Below are 24,437 nucleotides of genomic sequence, written 5' to 3'. Positions count from 1 at the left end.
GGAAGGAATTTCCAAATGCGCCTTCCTGGATCCTCAAAGGGGTTTTGCACTTGGGTTGTGGCAGCATCTACCCATCCAAGGTCAGAGAAAAACTGTAACCTTGGGAGTTTAATACCGGTCTGGAGTGGCCAGTATTAATTTTTAGGATCCTTTTGGTCCCCCAACTTATGCACTCGAAGTGCCAGAGTGGGGAATCAGCTTTGACAATCCCATTGACTCCAAGGGAACTACAATTGATTTGCACCAGATGGGGATCTGACCGTTCATATTTGTTCAGTCTCTCTGACATACCTACAACTAGTGTGAATTAAACAGCTGGAAGATATCATATGGCTTTGCATCTGCAGCCTCACGAGCCTTTTATTTTAGTGTTGTCTACAGGAAGAAAACATTTAATGGCCGAGGAAGGAAGAAAGAAAGTTGGTTCATTCATCGTAGTAGAAGTTGAAAATCAGATACAGAAAATCTTAGCAAAACTGAATTCCTCCAAAGTTCTGTCCCCAGTGGGAATGAATCTCTCTGTAGCCATTAAAAGTTGCACTCAATCCCATTGGGCAGATTACTAAGAAAGGGCAGACTGGTTTGGAACTTTTGTCTCATCTTCAGTTCAGATTCAGAGGCAAATATGGATCAGAAAGTGTGTAATGGACTAGATTCCCAGTCGGTGTAAATCAGACATAGCTTCATTGGAGTTAAGGAGGCCAGATTTCCAGCTGGTCAAAACTGACATAGCTCTATGGCAGTTTTAGGGTCGGATCCCCAGCTAATGGAAATCCAAGTAGCGCCAGTTAAATCAAAGAGCCAAATCTCCACTTGGTGTAAACAGCCCTAATTACTCAGAACTGAATGGAACTGTATCAATTTACACCAGTTTAGGATGTTGCACTGAGCTTTTAGTGTTTGCCTCTGGCTGCTTCTTAGTGACCAACATCAAACAGCCAGAGCAGCCGGGGCTGTGGGTTCCTCTGGTGGCTGTATCTCAAGAGCTGCTGATGCAACACAGGAGAATAAATCTCTGCTCTCTCAGAGCTGATTATGTGACTTTAATGAAGAAACTAAGTCTGGTCACATTGGACTCCAAGCTACTGTAGGTCACATGTCTGTGCTACAAATATATAGTTCATTCTGCAGTTTCCTTCACACACACTTTTTGGGCCTCAGCCCTTGCCTTGTTTTTAGCCACTCATCCATCCATGGTTGCTGCCATTGTGCAAGAGCAAGGGCAAATGCTGTTTCCCCACTGTAGGATTAGGGTCAGCTAGGGCAGGTGTCAGGGTGGTTTGCTCCAGATGTGAGATCAGAGCTGGGCTCACAGCCCTGAGACCAGATTCAGCTTCTTAGTCCTAGGACAGATACATCCTGGACTGTGACCCTGTCTTGAAGCCTACACAAGTCAGGATATGTTTCAGAGCTGGGAGTGGCTTTCTGCCCCAATCCTATTTAGTCCTTCACTTCTCACCAAACCTGCCTGAAGAAGAGAGCGCCTATCTCTGGAATGGATCCCTGTCTGCAAGGAACTGCAGAGAGACCCAGCAACTCAGGAAATATGATGAAGAGGCAGGGAAATGGATGTTGGATAATACAGATATGGGGGCATTATTGACAGATCTATAGATAGACAATGGCTGAAGAATCCTGGCAAGTGGACTGTCAAATGCATCACAGACTGGGAAACATTTCCCAAAGACCAACTTTGTAAGTTTGCTATTTCAGTTAAATATTTTGGGGTATTATTATGTTGCAGAAATTTAATTCTAGAACTACGAATTAGAATGGAAACTCTTTAAATCTTTTACTATCATTTAATCCCACATCTAGAGCTCCTCTTTTTTTCTGCAGCAGAAAAACCCCCCAACAATTTTCATAGAAATTGTGAAAACCAAACTTTTGTTTTTGTTAACTGAGAACCAAACAATTGGTGGTAAAAACTGTGTAAAACTGGAAAATTTTCACTGATGTATTGAATTTTTTTTCCCAATACATATGTTATTTTTAATGATAGCAGAGACTTCCTATGAAAATGTCTTCAGTTGAAATCCCAGTTTTCCTGGAAAGTGGAAATCAGGCAGCATTAGCTTTTTAGTATTTTAGCTTCATCCCCAAGTTTGCAGCAAGGTGTCTGGACCAATAGGGGAATTATCTTGTCTAGATCATTGGGGTTGAATGTGCTTTGCTCCATCCTTCATACTGTATTTTATCAATCCACATCCTGAGCCAGATCTTCAGATGGTGTCAACAGATGCAGCTCCATTAACTTTAAGGGAGCTGTGCCAATTTACACTCGTGAGTTAACTCACCACTTCTTGGCAATGATGAGTGCTGGGCACAATTGACACTTTTATCGAGAGATATTAATGAGGGGAATCAGGGCCATTCTCTCTGTAGCTCTAATCCTAACCATTGTCTTTCTCCTTCCTTCCACAGCCATCACACAATGAACTGAGAAAGAAAATGTCCAACCAAACCATCCTGACCGAGTTCCTTCTCCTGGGATCCTCTGATGTTCAGGAGCTGCAGATTTTGCACTTTGTGGTGTTTCTGTTGATTTACCTGGCAGCCCTGATGGGGAATCTTCTCATACTCATGGTTGTAGCCCTGAACCACCACCTTCACACCCCTATGTACTTCTTCCTGATGAATCTATCCATCCTAGACCTTGGCTCCATCTCTGTCACCATCCCCAAATCCATGGCCAATTCCCTCACAAACACGAGGGTGATTTCTTATCCTGGATGTGTCACCCAAGTGTTTCTCTTTTTCCTCTTCACTGCAGCTGATTTTGCCTTACTCACCATCATGGCATATGACAGATGTTGCCATCTGCCACCCACTGCACTACGAAAGCATAATGAACAGGGGAGCTTGTGTCCAAATGGCAGCCAGTGCCTGGATTACTGGTATTGTCTACGCTTCACTGAACACCTTCAGGTTACCCTCTGCCAGTCCAATGTCATCAAGAAGCTCTTCTGTGAAATCCTCCAGCTACTCAAGCTCACTTGCTCTGGCTCATACCTCAGTGAAATTGGGCTTCTTGCCTTTAGTGTGTTTTTAAGTTTAAACTGATTTGTTTTTATAATTGTGTCTTATGTTCAGATCTTCAAAACGGTGCTGAGAATCCCCTCTGAGCAGGGTCGGCATAAAGCCTTCTCCACCTGCTTCCCTCACCTCACTGTGGTCTCTTCATTACTTTCCACTGGCTTCTTTGCCTACCTGAAATCCACCTCCAGCTCAGCATCAGGGCTGGATCTCATGGTGGCTGTTCTCTATTCTGTGGTGCCTCCAATTATGAATCTGATCATCTACAGCATGAGGAACTCGGAGATCAAAGCTGCATTAAATAAACTGATTGCGTGGAGGTTATTCACCAACAAAAAAAAATGTCTGTCATTGATCCTTGGCTGTGATTTCATTCTGGGCTTCTTTATAGTAATAATCAATTGCTTCCTTGAGAAAATAAGGCGCAATCTGTTTATGATGTCATAAAATCTGCACTAACTCCATGGAAGTCAAATGAGCAAGTTTAGGATTACACCATGTACATAATATCAGAATCTATATGTCTATCCATAAATCTACATAGACATGTATCTATCTGTCTTAGGGATTTATACTGTGACCATCACCATGCTATCTGAGCGTGCTGCACAGAATATCTATAGCTATTGCTAACTCACTAGTGGGCTTTGTGATGTCTCTTCCTCGTCTCTCTTTTTGGGATAAAAACTGTGCTTGAGTATGAGAGGTTTGGCTTGTGTGTTTGCTTGATTTTTTTTCTTTTTTATGTTGCTGATTCATTGGTTGACTTGTTTCTTTGTTCCAGATGGCTTTTTGGGGTAGGAATTTGCAGGGTGGATCATGTTGGATGAAATGGGGGTATGTTACATGGGGGGCAGGGAGGAAGCTCCCTTTTGTGGACACCCAGCCAGCCAGTTAGCTATAGAATCCCTCTTGGTAGCTGTTCTTAACTTGCTTTACCTGTAAAGAGTTAAAAAGTCTGACTGCATGCATAGGTAAAGGGAACTGAGTGGGCACCTGACCAAAAGAGCCAATGGGAGGACTAGAACGTTTTAAAATTGGGGGGAAAAAAACCCTTCCCTTTGTCTGTCTATTGTTGTTCTCTGGAGAGAGGAGACACATAGCCGCAATGTTATAAGAAGCTTTAAGCCAGGTATGGAAAATCATCAGATCATACCTAGAACTACGTATTTGAACCCCAGATATGTAAGTAAATCAGGGAATGTCTAGGAAGATGTGATTATAATTTATTTTATTTCTTATTGGTTTGTGGACTTGTCATAAATATAAAGGAATAAATTTCATCCAACATGTTCCATCCTGCAAAACCACCTTCCTCTATACAATACTATAAAATCCCTGAGGCTGGCACCTGACCCAAAGGACCAATAAGGGGACAAGATACTTTCAAATCTTGGAGGGGGGGAAAGGCTTTTTTGTTTGTGCTCTTTGTTTACATGGTTGTTCTCTCTTGGGACTGAGAGAGGCCAGACAGAAATCCATCTTCTCCAACCCATCCTAATCCAAGTCTCCAGTATTGCAACTAGTATAGGTAAGCCAGGCAAGGTGGATCAGTTTATCTTTTGTTTTATGTGAATTTTCCCTAAGGGAGGTTTGTTCCTGTTTTCTGTAACTTTAAGGTTTTGCCCAGAGGGGGATCCTCTATGTTTTGAATCCGAATACCCTGTAAAGTATTTTCCAACCTGATTTTACAGAGATGATTTTTACCTTTTTTTAAAATAAAGTCCTTCTTTTAAGAACCTGACTGATCTTTCCATTGTTCCAAGACCCAGGGGTTTGGGTCTTTGATCATTTTGTAACCAATTGGTTAGGATATTTATTCTCAAGCCTCCCCAGGAAAGGTGGTGTAGGGCTTGGGGGGATATTTTGGGGGAAGACGTCTCCAAGTGGGCTCTTCCCCGATTCCCTGTTAAATCGTTTGGTGGTGGCAGCATACCAGGTTTTAACCTAAGCTGGTCACAATAAGCTTTGGGGGCTTTCATGCAGGTCCCCACATCTGTACCCCAGAGTTCAGAGTGGGGAAGGAACTCTGACAGACTCCTCTGTGCTAACCCCAAATGCTTTAGTTTTGCTTGTAACCTTTAAGCTGAATCTCAAGAGAGCGAACTTGATGCTTAATTTTTGTAATTTTTTTTAAGATCTAGCAAAAAGCCTAAGTTCCAGATATATTTTCTTTCTTTTTGTTTTTAATAAAATTTACCTTTTTTTAAGAACAGGATTGGATTTTCTGTGTCCTAAGAGGTTTGTGCATATGTTGTTTAATAAGTTGGTGGCAACAGCCGATTTCCTTTGTTTTTCTTTCTCAGCTCTTCCCCAGAGCGGGGGTGAAAGGGGTTGATGGTAGCCCCACAGGAAGGAATTCCCAAGTGCTCTCAAAATGGGGGGTGGGGGATTGAACTTGGGTGGTGGCAGCATCTACCCATCTAAGGTCAGAGAATAGCTGCAAACTTGGGAGTTTCATACCAGCCTGGAGTGGCCAGTATTAATTTTTAGAATCCTTTTGGGCCCCCACCTTCTGCACTCGAAGTGATAGAGTGAGGAATCAGCCTTGACAGGGGGTATCAGTTCATTTTGTCACTTATTCAAGGTGTCAATGTCATAATATCTTTGAAGGGGTTTTCTGAGAAACATGAAGTTTTTCTTTCCCAAATTATAAAGAATTGAAAAAAGATATTCAGACACCTGAAAAAACTTGAGTTCCTGTTCAAATGATTATTTTAATGCTGATGGGATTTTCTTGTCTTATTTATGATGTGGTAGGGCATATAGAGCCTTATATAGTTATATGTATTATTTTTTATTTAAAAAAATTACTTGCTGTGGTGGAAAGGTATTTTGGAAGAGAAAGCTATTGCAATTTCAAAAAGACAAACTGAGTCAGAGTAATAATGCCAACTTTTTAACCTGCCAAACTACTGCAGTGATGGATCTAGAATTGTTCATATTTTCTCTTATGTTATGCTTTGTTCCTACAGTGGTAAATAAATCATACTTTGTATGGTGAAGGCTGGCTAGTCACTCAACTTACTATGGGTCACAACTCCTGTGGGAAGAACTGCAAATACCAGACATGGTTGGAGAACTCATTTGTTGGTGCACAAGTTGCTAGAGCCTGGGAGAATCATATGATTCCACCCTAAGAGAGGGACAGGCACAAAACTGAGACCTGAGGTTTTCCACTAAGAGACCAGACCAAGGAGAAGAGGTTCAGCTACCCTTGTAACCATAACAACTGAGCTATAGTCATTCACTTCAAAGGTGGATTTGGCCAATGATCTCTCATCCACACAAGGATCCAAAAGTGTCTAGATCACAGAAGTTGGCTGTTGTTGTTATTATTATTATTTATTATTAAACCATGTTTGTGCATGGTTGTGTATATTATATATACAATAGATAAAAGAAGAGCATATAGATAGATATATAAATAGATCATGAATAATCAATGTCAATTTATTTTGCCTCTTTTTCTGTCTGACTCTTGATTTACAAATCATGATTTTCCTCAGAGTATGTATTATTATTCATTGTTATTTCTGAGAAGATTTCTTACTCCATAGCTTTTTAACAAGAATTTTATCACATGCATTGTCTGTGAGCTTTGAGCCATTTTGACTAGATATATTTTAATGTGCTTTGTTTCTTTTGCCTTATTGGATACATTGGATTATTATAATGGGAATTTTCTTAAAAACAAAAGGAGTACTTGTGGCACCTTAGAGACTAACAAATTTATTAACAAAGGAACAACTCCTCATATGGTCTAAAGCATCATTGCTTCTTGTCCAAACACTCAGTGATTATGAATTTAAAACTCAATTCCTTTGAATATTCTGAACTAAGACACTGATCTGGAAAAACAATTAAGCCAGAAGTCCCATTAAAGTTTTACAGCTGATTAATGTTTAAATGCTTTCACTCTCCCCTTTGCATTAGGGGGGGAAGGATGTGATTTTTTCAGCTGGACCTTCAGCCATTAGTTATCCAACTCTTATTGACTTTTGGTGAGAATTGAGCACCCAAATCCCTTAGGCCCCATTTGTAAAAATCCTATCCCAATTGGTTCAAATTCACTGTTACCATGTATTTGACTAGGAGGGTGGTGAAGCACTGGAATGGGTTACCTAGGGAGGTGGTGGAATCTCCATCCTTTGAGTCTTTTAAGGCCTGGCTTGACAAAGCCCTGGTTGGGATGATTTAGTTGAGGTTGGTCCTGCTTTGATCAGGGGGTTGGACTAGACGACCTCCTGAAGTCTCTTCCAACCCTAATCTTCTATGACTCTATGATAACACACCACAATATTTGATTGGCAACAATTGTCCATTTTGTCACTTTCTTCATGGAAAGAACGTGATGTGACTGGCACTAGGAAATAGAACTACCCTCTCCCACTTCTGAGGTGGTCCCTTTAGATTAGGACTGGTCCTTGGTCTCTGCTGAGGCTGCTCACATGGGTTTGAATGGTTCCAGTCTGGATGGTTGGGATGTTTGTTGAGTGCGCTCATAACATACCCAAGGAGTTGAGGCACAACACCAATCTTTTTACTTTTATTTCTAGTTCTTCCTTTTTATTCTCCTTACCTCTTGCATTAAGAAACATACATCTAAGGCCTTGTCTCACCACACAGTTTTGTCAACAAAAGTCAAGTTTCATCAACAAAACAGTGGAGGTGTACACACTACAATTAACCTTTGGCCAACTGCTTTGCTGACAAAATAAAACCACCTCAACAAGAGGTGTAGAGCTCTTGGGGGTAAAAGTTATATTGACAAAGTGCCATTATAGACACCGTGCTTGGTTATGTTGCTGTTAATGGCCTCCAGGATGTGTCCCACAATGCCCATCTTGAGCGCTCTGGTCAGAAGTTTGAATTCTGCATCCCTGCACCCAGGTAAACAGACATCTGCCCCTCCCCCTTTAAAGGCCAGGGAATTTTTGAATTTCCAGTTCCTGTTTTCTCAGTGTGGAGAGCTCACATTGCATCTTCCCAGCTGACCATGGCGGCTCCATGGAGCAAATATTCTCCTGCTTGGAATTCACCTGAGTTGTTGGATCTGCTGGCACTGTGGGCAGAGAAGGCTGTCCAGTCCCAGCTCCGCTCCAGCAGTAGAAACTTCAGTACCTACAGTCAGATTTTTCGTGGCTTGTTGGAGAAGGGTTACGAACAGGACACACAGCAGTGCTGAGCTGAGATAGTCATACAATAAGGCAAAGGAGGCACACTGTCACTCTGGTGCTGTGCCAAAGAGCTGCCGCTTCTACAAGGAGCTGGACACTAGCCTCAGCAATGACAGCACCTCCACCAAGAGCCCCATGCATACTTTGGTGTGGACTGGTGGTGGCATACAGGGGACTCGACCCCAAGGACAAAGTTGTGGATGAGGAGGTTGAGTTGGAGGATGATGCGGAGCACATGGCAGTGTCATCCAGTGGTGAGGTGAGTCAGGAACTCTTCCACTGTGGAGAGATCTAGCCAATACCAGAAGCCCGTCTCTTCACACATGATGGACGAGAGGAGAGCCCTGGTAAGTGATCTTTTTGAGTTGATGCTCCTCAGTGATATGAGGTAGACCTGTCCTTTGCTCTGTATATTGTATAAGTGGGTGAAGGGATAGAAATGTATACGACTAGCTGTGTTTGCATGTGTTCCACATTCCCTTGCGAAGCTAAGCAGTGCAGTGGAACTGTGTGTTAATGCACACTGAGATTTCACGTTTCAGAGTAGCAGCCGTGTTAGTCTGTATTCGCAAAAAGAAAAGGAGTACTTGTGGCACCTTAGAGACTAACAAATGTATTAGAGCATAAGCTTTCGTGAGCTATAGCTCACTTCATCGGATGCATTTGGTGCCACAAGTACTCCTTTTCTTTTTGAGATTTCATGGGAATCCTCTGGAGATAGCTCCAGGAAAGTTTCCTAGAGGTATTTGCCAATCCTATGCTGAAGATTCCTTGGCAGAGCTGCTCTGTTCCTTCCCTCACTGTAGGAAACTTACCTGTGTCAATCAGCAATCACTTGTGCAGGGACCAAAGCAGCACACAGGGGAGCAATGTAGGGACCGGGTCTGAAGCTGCACACCTGCAGGAGATACACCTTCAGAAGTACCCAGAAGTCACCTACTACAGGACAGGCCCAATAAGGGAAATAACAGAACACCATCACATACAGCCCCCAGCTAAAACCACTCCAGTGCATCATCAGCGACCTATAACCTATCCTGGAAAATGATTCCCCCCACTCTCACAGGCCTTGGGAGGCAGGCCAATCCTTGCTTACAGACAACCCCCACCAACCTGAAGCAAATACTCACCAGCAACTACACACTACACCACAGAAACACTAAGCCAGGAACCAATCCCTGTAACAAACCTCGTTGCCTTCTCTGTCCCAATATCTACTCTAAAGACACCATCATCGGACCCAACCACACCAGCCACACGATCAGGGGCTCATTCACCTGCACATCTACTAATGTTATATAAGCCATCATGTGCCAGCAATGCCCCTCTGCCATGTACATTGGCCAAACCAGATAATTTCTACGTAAAAGGATAAATGGACACAAATCAGACATCAGGAATGGTAACATACAAAAGCCAGTAGGAGAACACTTCAATATTCTTGGACAATCAACAACAGATTTAAAAGTAGCCGTTCTTCAACAAAATAACTTCAAAAACAGCCTTCAAAGAGAAACTGCTGAGCTACAATTCTTTTGCAAATTTAACACCATCAATTTGGGTTTGAATCGGGACTGGGAGTGACTGGCTCACTACAAAAGCAATTTTCCCTCTCTTGGTATTGACACCTCCTCATCAATTATTGGGAGTGGACAACATCCACCCTGATTAAATTGGTCTTCAACATTGGTTCTCCACTTGTAAGGTAACTCCCTTCCCTGCCAATATATATTTATGCTTGTATCTGTAATTTTCACTCCGTGCATCTGAAGAAGTGGTTTTTTTTACCCATGAAAGCTTATGCTCAAATAAATCTGTTAGTCTTTAAGGTGCCACCGGACTCCTCACTGTTTTTGTGAAATATAAATAAAGACAATAATTAACCCTGCAGTCTTTAAGTGCCATGAATTTAGCACTAGACAATTGACCCATGGCCAAAATTCCTTCCATGTTTTAACACAACTAATACAAGTGATGATCATCTCCTGAGTATTAATTATTCTTAACCAGGACTGGCACTATATTCAGATATAAAATAGAATGAATTAATTTCTTCTCTCAGTTATAGCAGTGTCAATTCTGGAGTTACTCCATAGATAGTCCACAGATCTTCTATTGATACTACACATTCATTATATAGTTACGCCATAGAAAGTATGGAGTAAACCCATACACTCTGTAGAATGACTGCATTTAACCACAGGCTCCCTCCACAGCTACTGTAGACTTACTCATGCAAGTTACTACATAGATGCTACAGATTTACTAATTACTCAACAGACTGTATAGGGATTTCAATATATACTACAGAAACATTCCATAGATACTACAGATTTACTATAAAGTTATTTAACAGATTCAAGTTGTTCCATGTCTAGTTGGCACAATGGCTCCATGTCTAGTTGGCAGCTGGTATCAAGTGGAGTGCCCCAAAGGTCGGTCCTCGGGCTGGTTTTGTTCAATATCTTCATAAATGATCTGGAGGATTGTGTGGATTGAACCCTCAGCAAGTTTGCAGATGACATTAAACTGGCAGGAGAGGTAGATATGCTGGAGGGTAGGGATTGGATACAGAGAGACCTAGACAAATTAGAGGATTGGGCCAAAAGAAATCTGATGAGCTTCAACAAGGACAAGTGCAGAGTCCTGCACATAGAACGGAAGAATCCCATGCACCCGCTACAGACTAGGGACTGAATGGCTAGGCAGCAGTTCTGCAGAAAAGGACCTAGGGGTTACCGTGGATGAGAAGCTGGATATGAGTCAACAGTGTACCGTTGTTGCCAAGAAGGCCAATGGCATTTTGGGCTGTATAAGTAGGGGCATTGCCAGCAGATCGAGGGACGTGATCGTTCCCCTCTATTCGACCTCATCTAGAGGTACTGTGGCCTCATCTAGAGTACTGTGTGCAGTTTTGGGCCTACAAGAAGGATGTGGAAAAATTGGAAAATGTCCAGTGGAGGGCAACAAAAATGATTAGGGGACTGGAACACATGACTTTTGAGGAGAGGCTGAGGGAACTGGGATTATTTAGTCTGCAGAAGAAAAGAATGAGGAGGGATTTGATAGCTGCTTTCAACTACCTGAAAGGGGGTTCCAAAGAGGATGGTCCTAGACTGTTCTCAGTGGTAGCAGATGACAGAAGAAGGAGTAATGGTCTCAAGTTGAAGTGGGGGAGGTTTAGGTTGGATATTAGGAAAAACATTTTCATAAGGAGGGTGGTGAAACACTGGAATGCCTTACCTTGGGAGGTGGTGGAATCTCCTTCCTTAGAAGTTTTTAAGGTCAGGCTTGACAAAGCCCTGGCTGGGATGATTTAATTGGGGAATGGTCCTGCAGCAGGCGGTTGGACTAGATGACCTCCTGAGGTTCCTTCCAACCCTGATATTTTATGACAAGTGTTTTAGCCCAACATGAGTCTGTCAGTTTTCATTGTTTAACACACAACGACCCACTCTTTGAAGATAACATTTTACCTCCTATGCATATACAAGTAATTTAGGTGCAGTGATTTACCTAATGTAATTCTCAGCCATTCATTACACTAGGGATCGATAAGTGACAATATTAGAGGTAACATTCATGAGTTTCATGCACTGTATACATCAAATAGAGTTTTATTTTACCACGTCTTTGATCTAAGGCTAATTAAGTACAGGATACAGACTGATAAAAACAATACAATTAACATCTCCCTTGATTTCTACCATGACAAGTGAATGGGGCTATGTCTATTAGTCCACTTACGATCTCTTTGATATTCTTATGCAAGTGAATTGCCCTGTTGGTCCATCTATATCACAGAGTTGGCAAACTGTTTAGACAGAATCACAATCTGTCTATACTTTAAAAAAAATCTGTCTAAATAAATCCATCTAACTGGAGAATAGTTAACGTCACACCTATTGTTAGTATATAGTCTTGTTTGTTAGCCTGAGATAGAATTTTGGGTTTGACTTTTTGACACTCTTGTATCTTATTCTGATATGTGCAAAAAACAGTGAACAAAGACAGTGTGTGTTGCATTTGCCACAACCAGATGGGGCTTTTAGTATAATGAGAAAAGATAAGGGATAGAGCTAAAGTATTACAGGTATGGTGGGAGTGTGATATATGAGCATACACCGGAATGCTGCCTGGCTCCTCTCTCAAGCCAAGGTTAAGCAAACAACTCAGAGGGGCAAGGGGAAAAGTGTGGGGAGGCATAAGAAACACTAAAATCCAAAGAAAAGCCTGGCCTTGGTCAGAACATAACCCCACTCCTTACCCCTCCCATGGGATACAAAAGAGGTGGGACAAAGACCCTAACCTCACAACCCTCCAATATGGAACTTGACCATATGAGTGAGACTAGTAATGCCACTGAGACTAGGAACGCCATTGCAGGTATATTTGGGCCTGCTAAGCAGGAGGAGGTGGGAATGGGGACACAGGCAAGTCTCTGCGGGGTCATAGCTGGCAATGGAACACTGGGGAACAGACTCTGCTGGCGTGTAGAGCTATGGATCTGCTTGCTTGGAACTAACCCCAATAAACATCACATTGCCTGCACTTCAGACTGCTGTCTTCTGCTTTCTGTCTGCCTGACAAGAAGCATGGGGTGGCGGGGAGAGAAAGCCTTCTAACACCTATATTTAAGAAAGAGAAAAAAGTGATGAGGGCAATTTGAGACCTGTTAGTCTGACCTCAGTAGAAAGCATGGCTTTAGAACAAATGGTAAAGGAAATAACAAATTAATGGAGGTAAATGGTAAAGGGAATGTAATGCAACATGGATTTACCCAATGTAGATCATGCCAAACTACCCTGAACTCCTTCTTTGAGAACCTATCTGATTATTTAGAGAAGGGAAGTTCAGTCGATCGAATCTACTTGGATTTTAGTAAAGCATCTGACATGATATCACATGGGAAATTATTAGTTAAATTAGGGAAGATGGGGATTAGAACAAACATTGTAAAGTAGACAAGGAGCTGGCTAAAGGGGACAAGGGAATGCATTGTGCTGAAAGATGGACTAGAGGGAGGTAACAAGTGGAGCTCCTCAAGGATTTATCTTTGGAGAAGCCTTATTCAATATTTTTGTTATTCACCTTGGCACAAAGAGTAGGAGTGTGCTAATGAAGCTTGCTGATGACCCAAAGTTGGAAGGCATCATCAATGAAGGGGATGATCAGAATGTTATACAGGGAGATCTGAATGAACTCAAAGACTGGAGTGAGAGAAATATGGTGACATTCAATAGAACAAAGTGGAAGGTCATTCTCTAAGCGTCTAATAAGGAGAATTTCTGCTAACAGCCAGCAGCTCATCAGTTCTCAGCAGGCTCAGGTGTCAGCATTCAGGGGCAGGCCTTAGCCATCCTATTGGGTGATTTGACCTCTGAACCCCCGGGGCCTCCTGATTATCTTTGGGCATCGCAGGGGCTTAGCTGGAGGCACATCCATTTTGCCTTGCAACTCACTTTTCACTCTGTCTGGCTCCTCATCACACAGCTCTGCCTCCTGATGGCTCTCTGTGACTGGGATTACAGGGAGCCACACTGGAGTTACTCAATTAGGGTGAACTGCAAAGAATGGGGCAGACAATCCCCAAAGCTGGTGGATATGCCAGTACTTAGCACTTTATCAAATACTTTACCAAACCAGCACCAAACAGCTTCTATAATACCTCACTGGTTACCCAGAAGCCAACAAACAGTTCCCTTGAAGCAATCCAGCCAAAGGCTGCCACCCAGACACCCAAGTCAAATATGATGAGGATTACTGAAAATCTTATTCATTATATAAGAAACTTCTACTAATCCCAAAGGATCGGACACATTGCCTCCCATGTTAATGAATATTCCAGATTTTATCCAAATGCACGCTTACAGCCAATTATTATTAACTAATCTTAAATTAAAAAAGAAAAGGGAGACAGTATTGGCTAAAAGATCAGTATACATACAGATATGCATACAGCTCTTGAGATTCAGATTCATAGTAGAGATGGTGAGTTTTGTAGTTTCAAAGAGTTCTTTCAGAATTAGTTCATAGATTATAATCCAGTGTTTATATTCAGGGTGATTGCAGGTTAGGACTGGATATCTCTGCCTTGTGGTTTAAGCGTCCCCTACACGAAGCATCAAACAGATCTGTGATTAAAAGGTCAGGTCCCAAGAGCCTTTTATACAGTTTTCAGCCCTTCTTTGACAGGTTGGAAACATTAGGCAAACAATAGGTAATCAGGACAACTTTGAAGTAGCCCTATTTCCTAAGCATCACCAGTAATTAGCTATAAGGATTAATCTAAGGTAATTTATCCATTAGGCAGTCTATCACAAATTTTAAAGAGACATAGACAATGACATTATTTTACCTAAGAAGTCATCTAAATGTTAATATTTACTTTTGATCTCTGAATCAACAGCTATAGCAATGGACAAAGGCTGTCTGTTTACATGGCTAACATTTAACAAGATATGAGTACACATACAATTAGTATCAGCTCTAATTTCTAACAATATAGGTTTGCATTTCAAAGTTCTAGCCTGTCTACCATGGAATGGTCCTAATTACCATTTATATACTTTTCTAACATGTCTCTACAGTTTGACACTGGGTCATTTAGCCTACAGGATGCTTAACCCTTTCTGGCCATGCGTCACACTTTATATAGGATTCATTGCAATTATATAACAGTGGTAGCAATAATGACTTGCATGGTCATATTTTAATCAGATAATGTCACACTCTCAAAGAAACAAAAACTTCCCAGATATCTCAAGGTGGGAAGCCAAAACTAGCAGCCACCACACTGGAAACTTTAGGACCAGATTCCTGGGGAGTCCCTTATATACAGAGACTGAGACTCAGACATGACCTCTATTGAGCTTTAATCATTTCATGGGTGTACATTCAACATGGACTAGATTAATAGATTTCAAGGGCAGAAGGAAATTCTTGGGAAAAATTCCTTCCCTTTGAAGAACATGCCCATGTCCCTGGTGACTCAGCAGCTGGCTGTAATGACACCAGCCCACATTGCAGATAAAAGAGCACTCCTGTATTTTGTTGATATGTCACATGGCCCTAAAAATGCCACCAGAAAAAAAGGTTCCAGGGTTTTGATTTTGAAACTATGGGTGTAGATTTTCAAAGGCCATATAGGGCTTTGAGTTGCTCAATTCCCTTTAAAATTATCTGGAATTTGATAGCCAAATTACCAATGCAACCTTGAAAATTGATGATCACACTGGCTCCAACATGTGCATAAAACCAGGATGGACTGTCCAAGGTGATGGGTTTTTATTTGGTTGTTGCAGAGTCCTGGTCAGGAATTTATTCCCATCAGATGTTACCACCTGTAAGAAGCAGTGGCCTACTTCAAGAAGACAGAGACTGAGATACATAACTCTGAGTTGTGGCCTACTTCAACTAAAAATCTCCCTGAATCTATTTCACTAGAGTTGGTGAAAACAATGTGGATTGAGGGGATCATAATCTTCCCACCAGTTAAAATAACTCAAAGTTTCTTTAAAGAATTCATAGACATTTAGAATGTTAAAACAAAACAAAAACAAAAAAACTCCTCAATTCTGGTTTGGATTTTAGCAACACTTTGTTTTCATCTTACAGGGAGTCAACATTAGAAGCTTCTGATGGAAAATGTTGAGTTAATGCTGTTAATTTTTGTGATTTTTTAATGAAAGACTTTTTTTTCCAGTATTTGACGTCAACATTGGAAATTTTCACAGACAGAAATCCAATATCAAAAAATGTTGACTGTATTTTTACAATATTTAGCAATATTTAACCCCTTTTTTACATTGAATTTGAATGTTGGAAAATTTCCTACCAGCTCCAATTTCCTGCCATTGTCCTTGCTGCCCAGTGCTGTTAGCATCCAGGTGTTCTTAGAGAAGTAAAGGGTCCTGTTGAAAGCATCCTTCACCATCTCATGGACCTTTTTGTTCCTAAGCAGAATTTGAAGTGACTGAGGAATGGTGTGAGTATTTTGTTGAGCATGGCAGCCTGCTTCCTGGGCATCAGCAATGTGTTCTTGGTTGAATGCATTTGGAGGATGATGGGAGTGCCATGACCCCAGACAACCATTTTGATGTACATGACACACATGGGGAAGGCCTTTGGTTATTCCTTGATGGATGGGATCCTCACAATGGTCATTCTAATGAAGGAAAACACCCCCACCATCTCTAAGAGTGAGGAGAGGATGACAACAGTGGGGCAAAAAGGAAGTTAAGGAGCTCAATGAGGTTGAAGAGCTGGGCATCAATGTAGGTCAGCCTCAGCAAGGGGGCTCTGTTACAGAAGTGGATGATGGTTTTCCAAGTGGACGAAGGGAGTTAGGAGCACATTTCCAGCTGTAAATCAATGGGAGTTGGGCACACATCTCTCTTAGGCCCCTTTGGAAATTCCAGCCTATTTGTTAGATAATCCCTATGATCAAACAAGCAGATTTTTCAATTAAACTCACAATGAATACAGCACTCTGATCTACTCAAATTCATTCAATTTAATTTAATTTAATTGCTCATTACTGAAGCTGGTGAAAAATGAGAATTATATTTTATGTCATTGTTTTGTTTTCATTGAAATACTCCATGATATTTTTGATTGGGAAGGATTGGGAAGAAGAAGAAGAAACAAACTAGAAACTGAACATAAGAACAGCCATACGGGGTCAGATCAAAGGTCCATCTATCCCTGTATCCTGTCTGCTGACAGTGGCCAGTGCCAGGTTCTCCAGACGGAATGAAAAGAACAGGTAATCATCAAGTGATCCATCCCCTGTCGCTCATTCCCAGCTTCTGAAAAACTGAAAAGATTTTGGCTTTTGAAAACCATTTTTACTTATTTTTTTGGTAAGTATTTTCAACTTTTGGAAAAGATTTCTGTTTTTCAAAAAATATTACTAAACACTGACATTTTTTTACAAAAGAGTTTTCCATCTCCAGGTTTTCAATACCCGCCACTCAGAAAATTAAATCCAAAATTATATTTTTCTGCCCCAAATAATTTTTAGTGAAACCCAATTAAAATTCCATTTGGATAGACATTTTTGACCATTATGAATTATCTGCCAAACTGTAATTACTATCCCCATGTTACAGATGATAAACTGAGAAATGCTGAGGTGAAATGACTGAACAAAATCAGAGGAATAGCTCAGGATGTCCTGGACCTAGCCCTTCAATAAATAAAATAATAATAATAATAAAATAATAAATAACATAATCCCTTACAATCAGGGTCATGTCAAAGCTACAATATAGGGATGTTGAAGAAGAAGTGAGGACAGATATTACAGATGAATAAGAACCATTCTAAGGACAAAACTTGAGTCGAAGAATTTGACTTAAGCCATTAACATGTGAGTGATACCGGTAACATAGAATCACAGAATAGAATAATAGAATATTAGGGTTGGAAGAGACCTCAGGAGGTCATCTAGTCCAATCCCCTGCTCAAAGCAGGACCAACACCAACTAAATCATCCCAGCCAGGGCTTTGCCAAGCTGGGCCTTAAAAACCTCTAAGGATGGAGATTCTACCACCTCCCTAGGTAACCCATTCCAATGCTTCACTACTCTCCTAGTGAAATAGTGTTTCCTAATATCCAAACTAGATCTCCCCCACTGCAACTTGAGACCATTGCTTCTTGTTCTGTCATCTGGTACCACTGAGAACAGCCTAGCTCCATCCTCTTTGGAACCCCCCTTCAGGTAGTTGAAAGCTGCTATCAAATCCCCCCTCACTCTTCTCCAGACTAAATAACCCCAGTTCCCTCAGCCTCTTCTCATAAGTCATGTGCCCCAGCCCCCTAATCATTTTTGTTGCCTTCCACTGGACTCTCTTCAATTTGTCCACACCCCTTCTGTAGTGGGGGGACCAAAATTGGATGCAATAGTCCAGGTGTGGCCTCACCAGTGCCAAATAGAGGGGAATAATCACTTCCCTCGATCTGCTGGTAATGCTCCTACTAATACAGCCCAATATGCCATTGGCCTTCTTGGCAACAAGGGCACACTGCTGACTCATATGTAGCTTCTCATCCACTGTAATCCCCAGGTTCTTTTCTGCAGAACTGCTGCTTAGCCAGTCGGTCCCCAGCCTGTAGCAGTGCATGGGATTCTTCCGTCCTAAGTGCAGGACTCTGAACTTGTCCTTGCTGAACCTCATCAGATTTCTTTTGGCCCAATCTTCCAATTTCACTAGGTCACTCTGGACCCTATTCCTACCCTCCAGCATATCTATCTCTCCCTCCATCTTAGTATCATCTGCAAACTTGCTGAGGGTGCAATTCATCCTATCATCCAGATCATTAATAAAGATTTTGAACAAAACTGGACTCAGGGCCGACCCCTGGGGCACTCCGCTTGATACTGACTGCCAAGTAGACATCGAGCCATTGATCGATTGGGGATTGGGGATTGGGGATTGATCCTGCTTTGAGCAGGGGGTTGGACTAGATGACCTCCTGAGGTCCCTTCCAATCCTGATATTCTATGATTCTATGATGATCATTACACGTTGAGCCCGACAATCTAGCTGGCTTTCTATCCACCGTATAGTCCATTCATCCAGCCCACAATTCTTTAACTTGCTGGCAAGAATACTGTGGGAGACCATATCAAAAGCTTTGCTAAAGTCAAGATATATCATATCCACCACTTTCCCAATATCCAGAGAGACAGTTATCTCATCATAGAAGGCAATCAGGTTGGTCAGGCATGACTTGCCCTTGGTGAATCTATGTTGACTGTTCCTGATCACCTTCCTTTCCTCCAAGTACTTCAAAATGGATTCCTTGAGGACCTGCTCCATGATTTTGCCAGGGACTGAATTGAGGCTGACCAGTCTGAAGTTCCCCAGGTTCTCTTTCTTCCCTTTTAAAAATATGGGCACTATATTTGCCTTTTTACAGTCTTCTAGGATGTCCCCCCATTGCCACGAATTTTCAAAGAGAACAGCCAATGTCTCTGCAATCACATCCGCCAACTCCCTCAGCACCCTTGGATGCATTAGATGTCGACCCATGGACTTGTGCATGTCCAGCTTTTCTAAATAGTCCTTAACCTGTTCTTTCACCACTGAGGGCTGCTTACCTCCTCCCCATACTGTGTTGCCCAGTGCAGCAGTCTGATGGCTGGCCTTGTCTGGTGAAAGGCCTGAATGATCAAGTGGAATCAAAGGAGAAGCTAAAAAAGGTAGCTTCTGGTGATACACAAAGTACTGAATATGAGTCAAGACCTGCACAGGACGTACAGCCAGCGATGTGATGTGTTTGCTATCTCTGGAAGAAGCGAATGACAATCAAGAATACAACATTAAAATGAATGAGAAGTCAGCCAGAGAAAACAGATCAGCTTGTTGCGATACCAATCAATGGGGTGCATGTGCATCCCAGCCCAAGAAAGCATAAAAGGAGGGGAAAGCAATCCTAGAAAGATTTACACAGAAACCAATGCATGGGCAGTCATGGAGACAGATCAAACCCCTTATCCATAGAAGATTCACAGACTCAAAAGAGAGGCAGGGATCCTAGTTATGAGTACACAAGAGCCATCCTTAAGGCTTAACAACATTTGAAATCAAATTGACCAACAGAACTGCTCCCCAATCTGCAGAATGTCTTCCAAAAAGGAAGAGATGGTGGAACATGTGTTGAGCATCTGCAGGAGCCTGGATGGGAGAGTATATATGAACAGACACAATGAGGTTGCCACCTGTCTGCACTGGAGCCTCTCTGGATTTAAATTAACCATGTGGTATTATGACCAATGAATCAAAGGTGCTCTAGAGAATAAAAAGGCTTTGGGCTCTGGTAATTGTTACAGGACAAAGACTGCAGGCAAAGAAGCTGGACATAGCTGTTGAAGACAAACAAGTCCATGTTAATTGATATTGCCAGAGCAGAAGACAGAAACATGGAAAAGAAACAAGAAGAGGGTGAAGTTTGAAGATCTCTACCACAAAGTGCAATGATTAGGAATAAAGATTATCCTGGTGATTACTGGAGCTGTCGGAGACACCCCTAAGGATATGAATGAGCAGATCAAGAATGCAAGACATCACAGTCAGTGGCCACCAGCAGACAGCACTCTTAGGCATTGTGATCATTTTAAGGAAAGTCAAAGTGGAAAGAAGGTATTTGAGCCACTAAAATGCAGGCATTCTGTGGTGGGTTTAACAAAACTTCTGTCTCACCAGAACCTGTGGAGTCCGTTTGGAGTCAGGATTAACTGGTGATTCATGGGGATAAATTTTAGACAGTAGTGTTCCCCTTTGTACGCTTAAACATCTTGTGGTCTGTGAAGACTGTTTAAAAATCAATAACTACAAAACTTTGGGGCAGTTCTCTGGCCTGTGTCCTCGGACTAGGTGATCCCAGTGGTCCCTTCTAGCCTTGGAATCTGTGAATCTATAAAACAAAATATGACAAAACAAATTAATAATAATAATAACTACCATTCCCATGATGTAGTACTGAGGGGTAACAATAATAAAATGTATATGATAGATGCCCCTGAGAGCTGTGGCCCACTGCACTCGGTAACACACAAAGAGCTCACAGTCTAAATAGACAAGATGGGCCAAGGGTGGGAAAGGAAACAGAGCCCCTGAGTTGAAGGTTGAGCCAGTAGCAGGGCTGGCTCTAGGATATTTGCCGCTTCAAGCAAAAAAATTTTTGGCCGCCCTCTGCTCTGCCCCACTCCGCCCCTTCCCCAAATCCCCAGCCCCGCGTCCTCCCCCAGGCGTGCCGCATTCAACCCCCCTCTCCATTGCTTCCTGCGGCTCCCCCCACCTGCAACCCCCCGCCCTAGCTCACCTTCGCACCGCCTGCTCCCCTGAATATGCCACCGCTCCGCTTCTCCCCCCTCCCTCCCAGGCTTGGTGTGCGAAAGGCAAGCCTGGGAGGGAGGGATGGAGGGGGAAGAAGCGGCGCAGCGGTGGCGCACTCAGAGGAGAAGGCGGAGATGGAGCGGAGGCGAGTTGGGGTGGCAGGGGCACATTTCTAGCTAGGGGTGCCATGGCCGGCGCCGGAATGCCGCCCCTAGAAATGTGCCACCCCAAGTACCTGCTTGTTTTGCTGGTGCCGACACAAACAGTTCCCTCTCCCAGTTCCCTACTTTGGGTGCCCTGAGCAGGCTCACGTGAACTGAGCATGTCCAATAACCTTCGCTGTTGCCCCTGCCCTCTCTCTGCCCTTACTTCTCCTTATGATTTGCTGCCTCTTCTTTGGAGGGGTTTAAAAGGCTCAAGGGGGCAAATCGCAGCATTGGGGGATGTCAGGATCTGAGCAGGGGACAGAAATTTACTGGGCAGGGGGGGATCAAGCTACTGTAGGTAGCGGCAGGAGAGGGGCTGAAGGGGAAAAATCGGTGGTAGCCCGGGTTAAGTCCGGGGAGGAGATGCTGCCAGACCCTGTGCAGGGACAAAACCCAGTTTAGGCAGGGGGACGGGGGGAAGAGTGACCCTGTGGGATGAGCCACCTGCTGTGCTCGCAAATCTAGGGGTGGGGGGGGACAGAGGCTTTTTTCGTTCTCCCAGGATGCTGCATGTCAGCCCCAGAGCAGAGGGCGGGTTCCTGGGGCTGGGGTCTTAAAGGCCCAGGGCTCCCCATCCCTAGACTGTCAATGCTCAGGCACCGCAGCTCCTCTCTGTCGTATCCAAGTGCTGCGGGGCTACATTACTGCTCCAGCCAGGAGTCTGACTGCCGGGAAATATTTCTAGACACGCCGGCCCACAAACTCTGCCTCTCACATTTTGAATATGTAAAAGAGTCTTCTATCCATTTCTATATCTATGTGAAATCACTGCAGCTCCTCTCTCTTATATAACGTGCTGAATTGCTAACTCTCTTCGAGAGCCCACTTGTCTGCACCCCCTCCTGTATCCCAATCCCCAGCCTCAGCTCAGACCCTGCACCCCTCATTCAAACTCCCCATAGCCTGCAACCCTCCTGCACCCCAACTCTATCCCAGAGTCTGCACCCCAAAAAGGGCTGGATTAACTTTTGTGGGCCCGCTGCTAAACATATTTGTGGGCCCCCATGGGGGCAATGGGGACATGGGGCAGGGGGCAGAGTCCTCAGAGTGAGGGGTTGGCTGGGGGCAATGGGAGATGGGTCATGGCACGGCAGGGACAGCCCCGCTCCACCCAGCCCAGTACAAGGGCACTGTTTACAGACCGGGAGCTGCCAGATGTACACTGACCAGCCCGGCTCTGCGCAGCCATCATGCTTCTTCCTCTTGGGGGTGGTCCCATGCTGCACCATGCTACCCCCCGCCCAACACTCCTCTGACTCCCTACACCCAGTGCCACACCACCCAGAGGCCCCCACAAACCCCAGAATCTCACCCCTGCCCCTGTCCCTGACGCCAGCCATGCCCCTGCCGACCCTTTCCCTATTCCTTCCACCTCCCATGATGTAATTGCCGCCCCAGGGGCTGTCTCCTTCCCTTTTCCAGCAGATCACCCAAAGGAAGCAGCCTTTGTGTTTCCCTGTCCCGACCCACAAGGGGCTGCTATCTTCCTTCTGCCACCCCCTACTGAGCCAGGGTTCAAAGCGAGCCGCGAGGCGCCGGCCCATTGAGTGCCGCGTTGAGGGTCCGCACCTTGCCTGCCCCTCTTGCTGGGCCACCGGGCTGTGCCAAGGGCCCCATCAGAGGATGGTCAGGAGCCAGTAACCCCACTCCCCATGCGCTGGGAGAGGAGCTGCGGGAGTTTCTTGAAGACATCCGTGGCTCCCGCAAAAAGGTCCAGCTTGCTCTCCAGGAATGGGGGGACTTTCATCAAATCCTCCAGGCCACAAGGACCCTTATGTGGGAGGGTAAAAGGACAGGGAAGCAGGCCGCAGCAGCCAACCAGCGGGTCTGCAGCTTCCGTGACTCCTTGCTCACCTATGGGTTAGGTCACAGTTTGCTGCGTGGTCCAATGGGGGCCGTGACCATCCCTGCTGGCCAGGATCTCCCCCCAGCCCTCCTCATGGCACCTATCATCATCACAACGTTGAACACCCGGGGCTGTAGGATGGGTCTCAGCAGGTCCCAGGTTCTCTCCTTCCTTTGGGGGGGTACTCTGTGGTTTTCCTGCAGGAGAACCATATGGATCCGGCCGCCAAAGACAGCTGGCGGCTTGCCTGGGGGACAGGGTCTACTTTAGCCATCTCACAGTTCATACGGCTGGAGTGGTGACCCTGTTCTCCCCCGACCTACGGCCCGAGGTGCTGGGGGTCACCGAGGCTGTGCCGGGCCATCTGCTGCACCTCCAGGTCCATATGGAGGGGCTCATGGTCAACCTCATTAACGTCTATGCCCCGACATCGGGCCCGGAGCAGCTGTAATTCTATCAGCAGGCGTCCGCCTTCCTCAGCACCTTGGATCCTCACAAGTGCCTGGTCCTGGGCGGGGACTTTAACACCACCCTCGAGGAATGGGACTGCTTGGGGACTGAGTAGTGCCCGGTCTCTGTGGACATCCTCCGGGAGATAGTGGAACATCACTCCCTGGTGGAGATCTGGCGCAACCACCACCAGGATGACATCTTGATGTTCACCTTTGTCTGGGTGGAAGCCCATTGGTCGTGCCACTCCCTGTTAGACCGCATCTATTTATCATGCTTCCACCTTTCACGGGCCCACTCCACCAGCATCCAGCCAGCCCTGTTCTCTGATCATCATCTAGCCACCGTGATGGCCTCTCTGTGCACGGAGATCCCAGGGCCAGCCTATTGGCATTTCAACAACAGCTTGTTGGAGGGTGTGGGCTTCGTGGTGTCCTTCCGGGAGTTCTGGAAGGGTGAGAGCAGCGGTGTGCCTTTCCCTTGGTGCGGTGGTGGTGGGACCTGGGGAAGGTGCACGCCCGGCTCTTCTGCCGTGACTACACCTGGGGTGCCAGCCAACGGAGGGATGCGGTGATAGAGCATTTGGAACAGGAGGTCTTAGAGCTGGAGAGGCGTCTGGCTGCCAGCCCTGAGGATCCACCCCTCTGCGGAGTGTGCTGGGAGAAGCGGGAGGAGCTCCAGACCCTCGAGGATCATCGGGCCCAGGGTGCCTTTGTTTGATCCCGCATCCCTCTCCTTTGGGAGATGGATCATGGTTCCCACTTCTTCTACACCCTGGAGAAAAAGAGGGGGGGGCAAGAAGCATGTCACCTGCCTTCTGGCAGAGGACGGCACCCCCCTCACGGATCCGGTGGAGATGTGTGGGAGGGCGAG

The 24,437-nt window shown here is 44.5% G+C and overlaps 1 pseudogene; it reads left to right on the top strand.

Moving 5' to 3' along the window:
* The first annotated feature begins 2,389 nt into the window (after positions 1–2,389).
* On the top strand, positions 2,390–3,483 carry LOC119841612 (annotated as a pseudogene).
* The last annotated feature ends 20,954 nt before the right edge of the window (positions 3,484–24,437 follow it).

The sequence above is a fragment of the Dermochelys coriacea genome, chromosome 13 (assembly GCF_009764565.3).
Source record: "Dermochelys coriacea isolate rDerCor1 chromosome 13, rDerCor1.pri.v4, whole genome shotgun sequence".
Lineage (NCBI taxonomy): Eukaryota > Metazoa > Chordata > Testudines > Dermochelyidae > Dermochelys > Dermochelys coriacea.
Note: the sequence above shows the minus strand (reverse complement) of the source record. Positions and strands in the feature narration are given on the sequence as shown.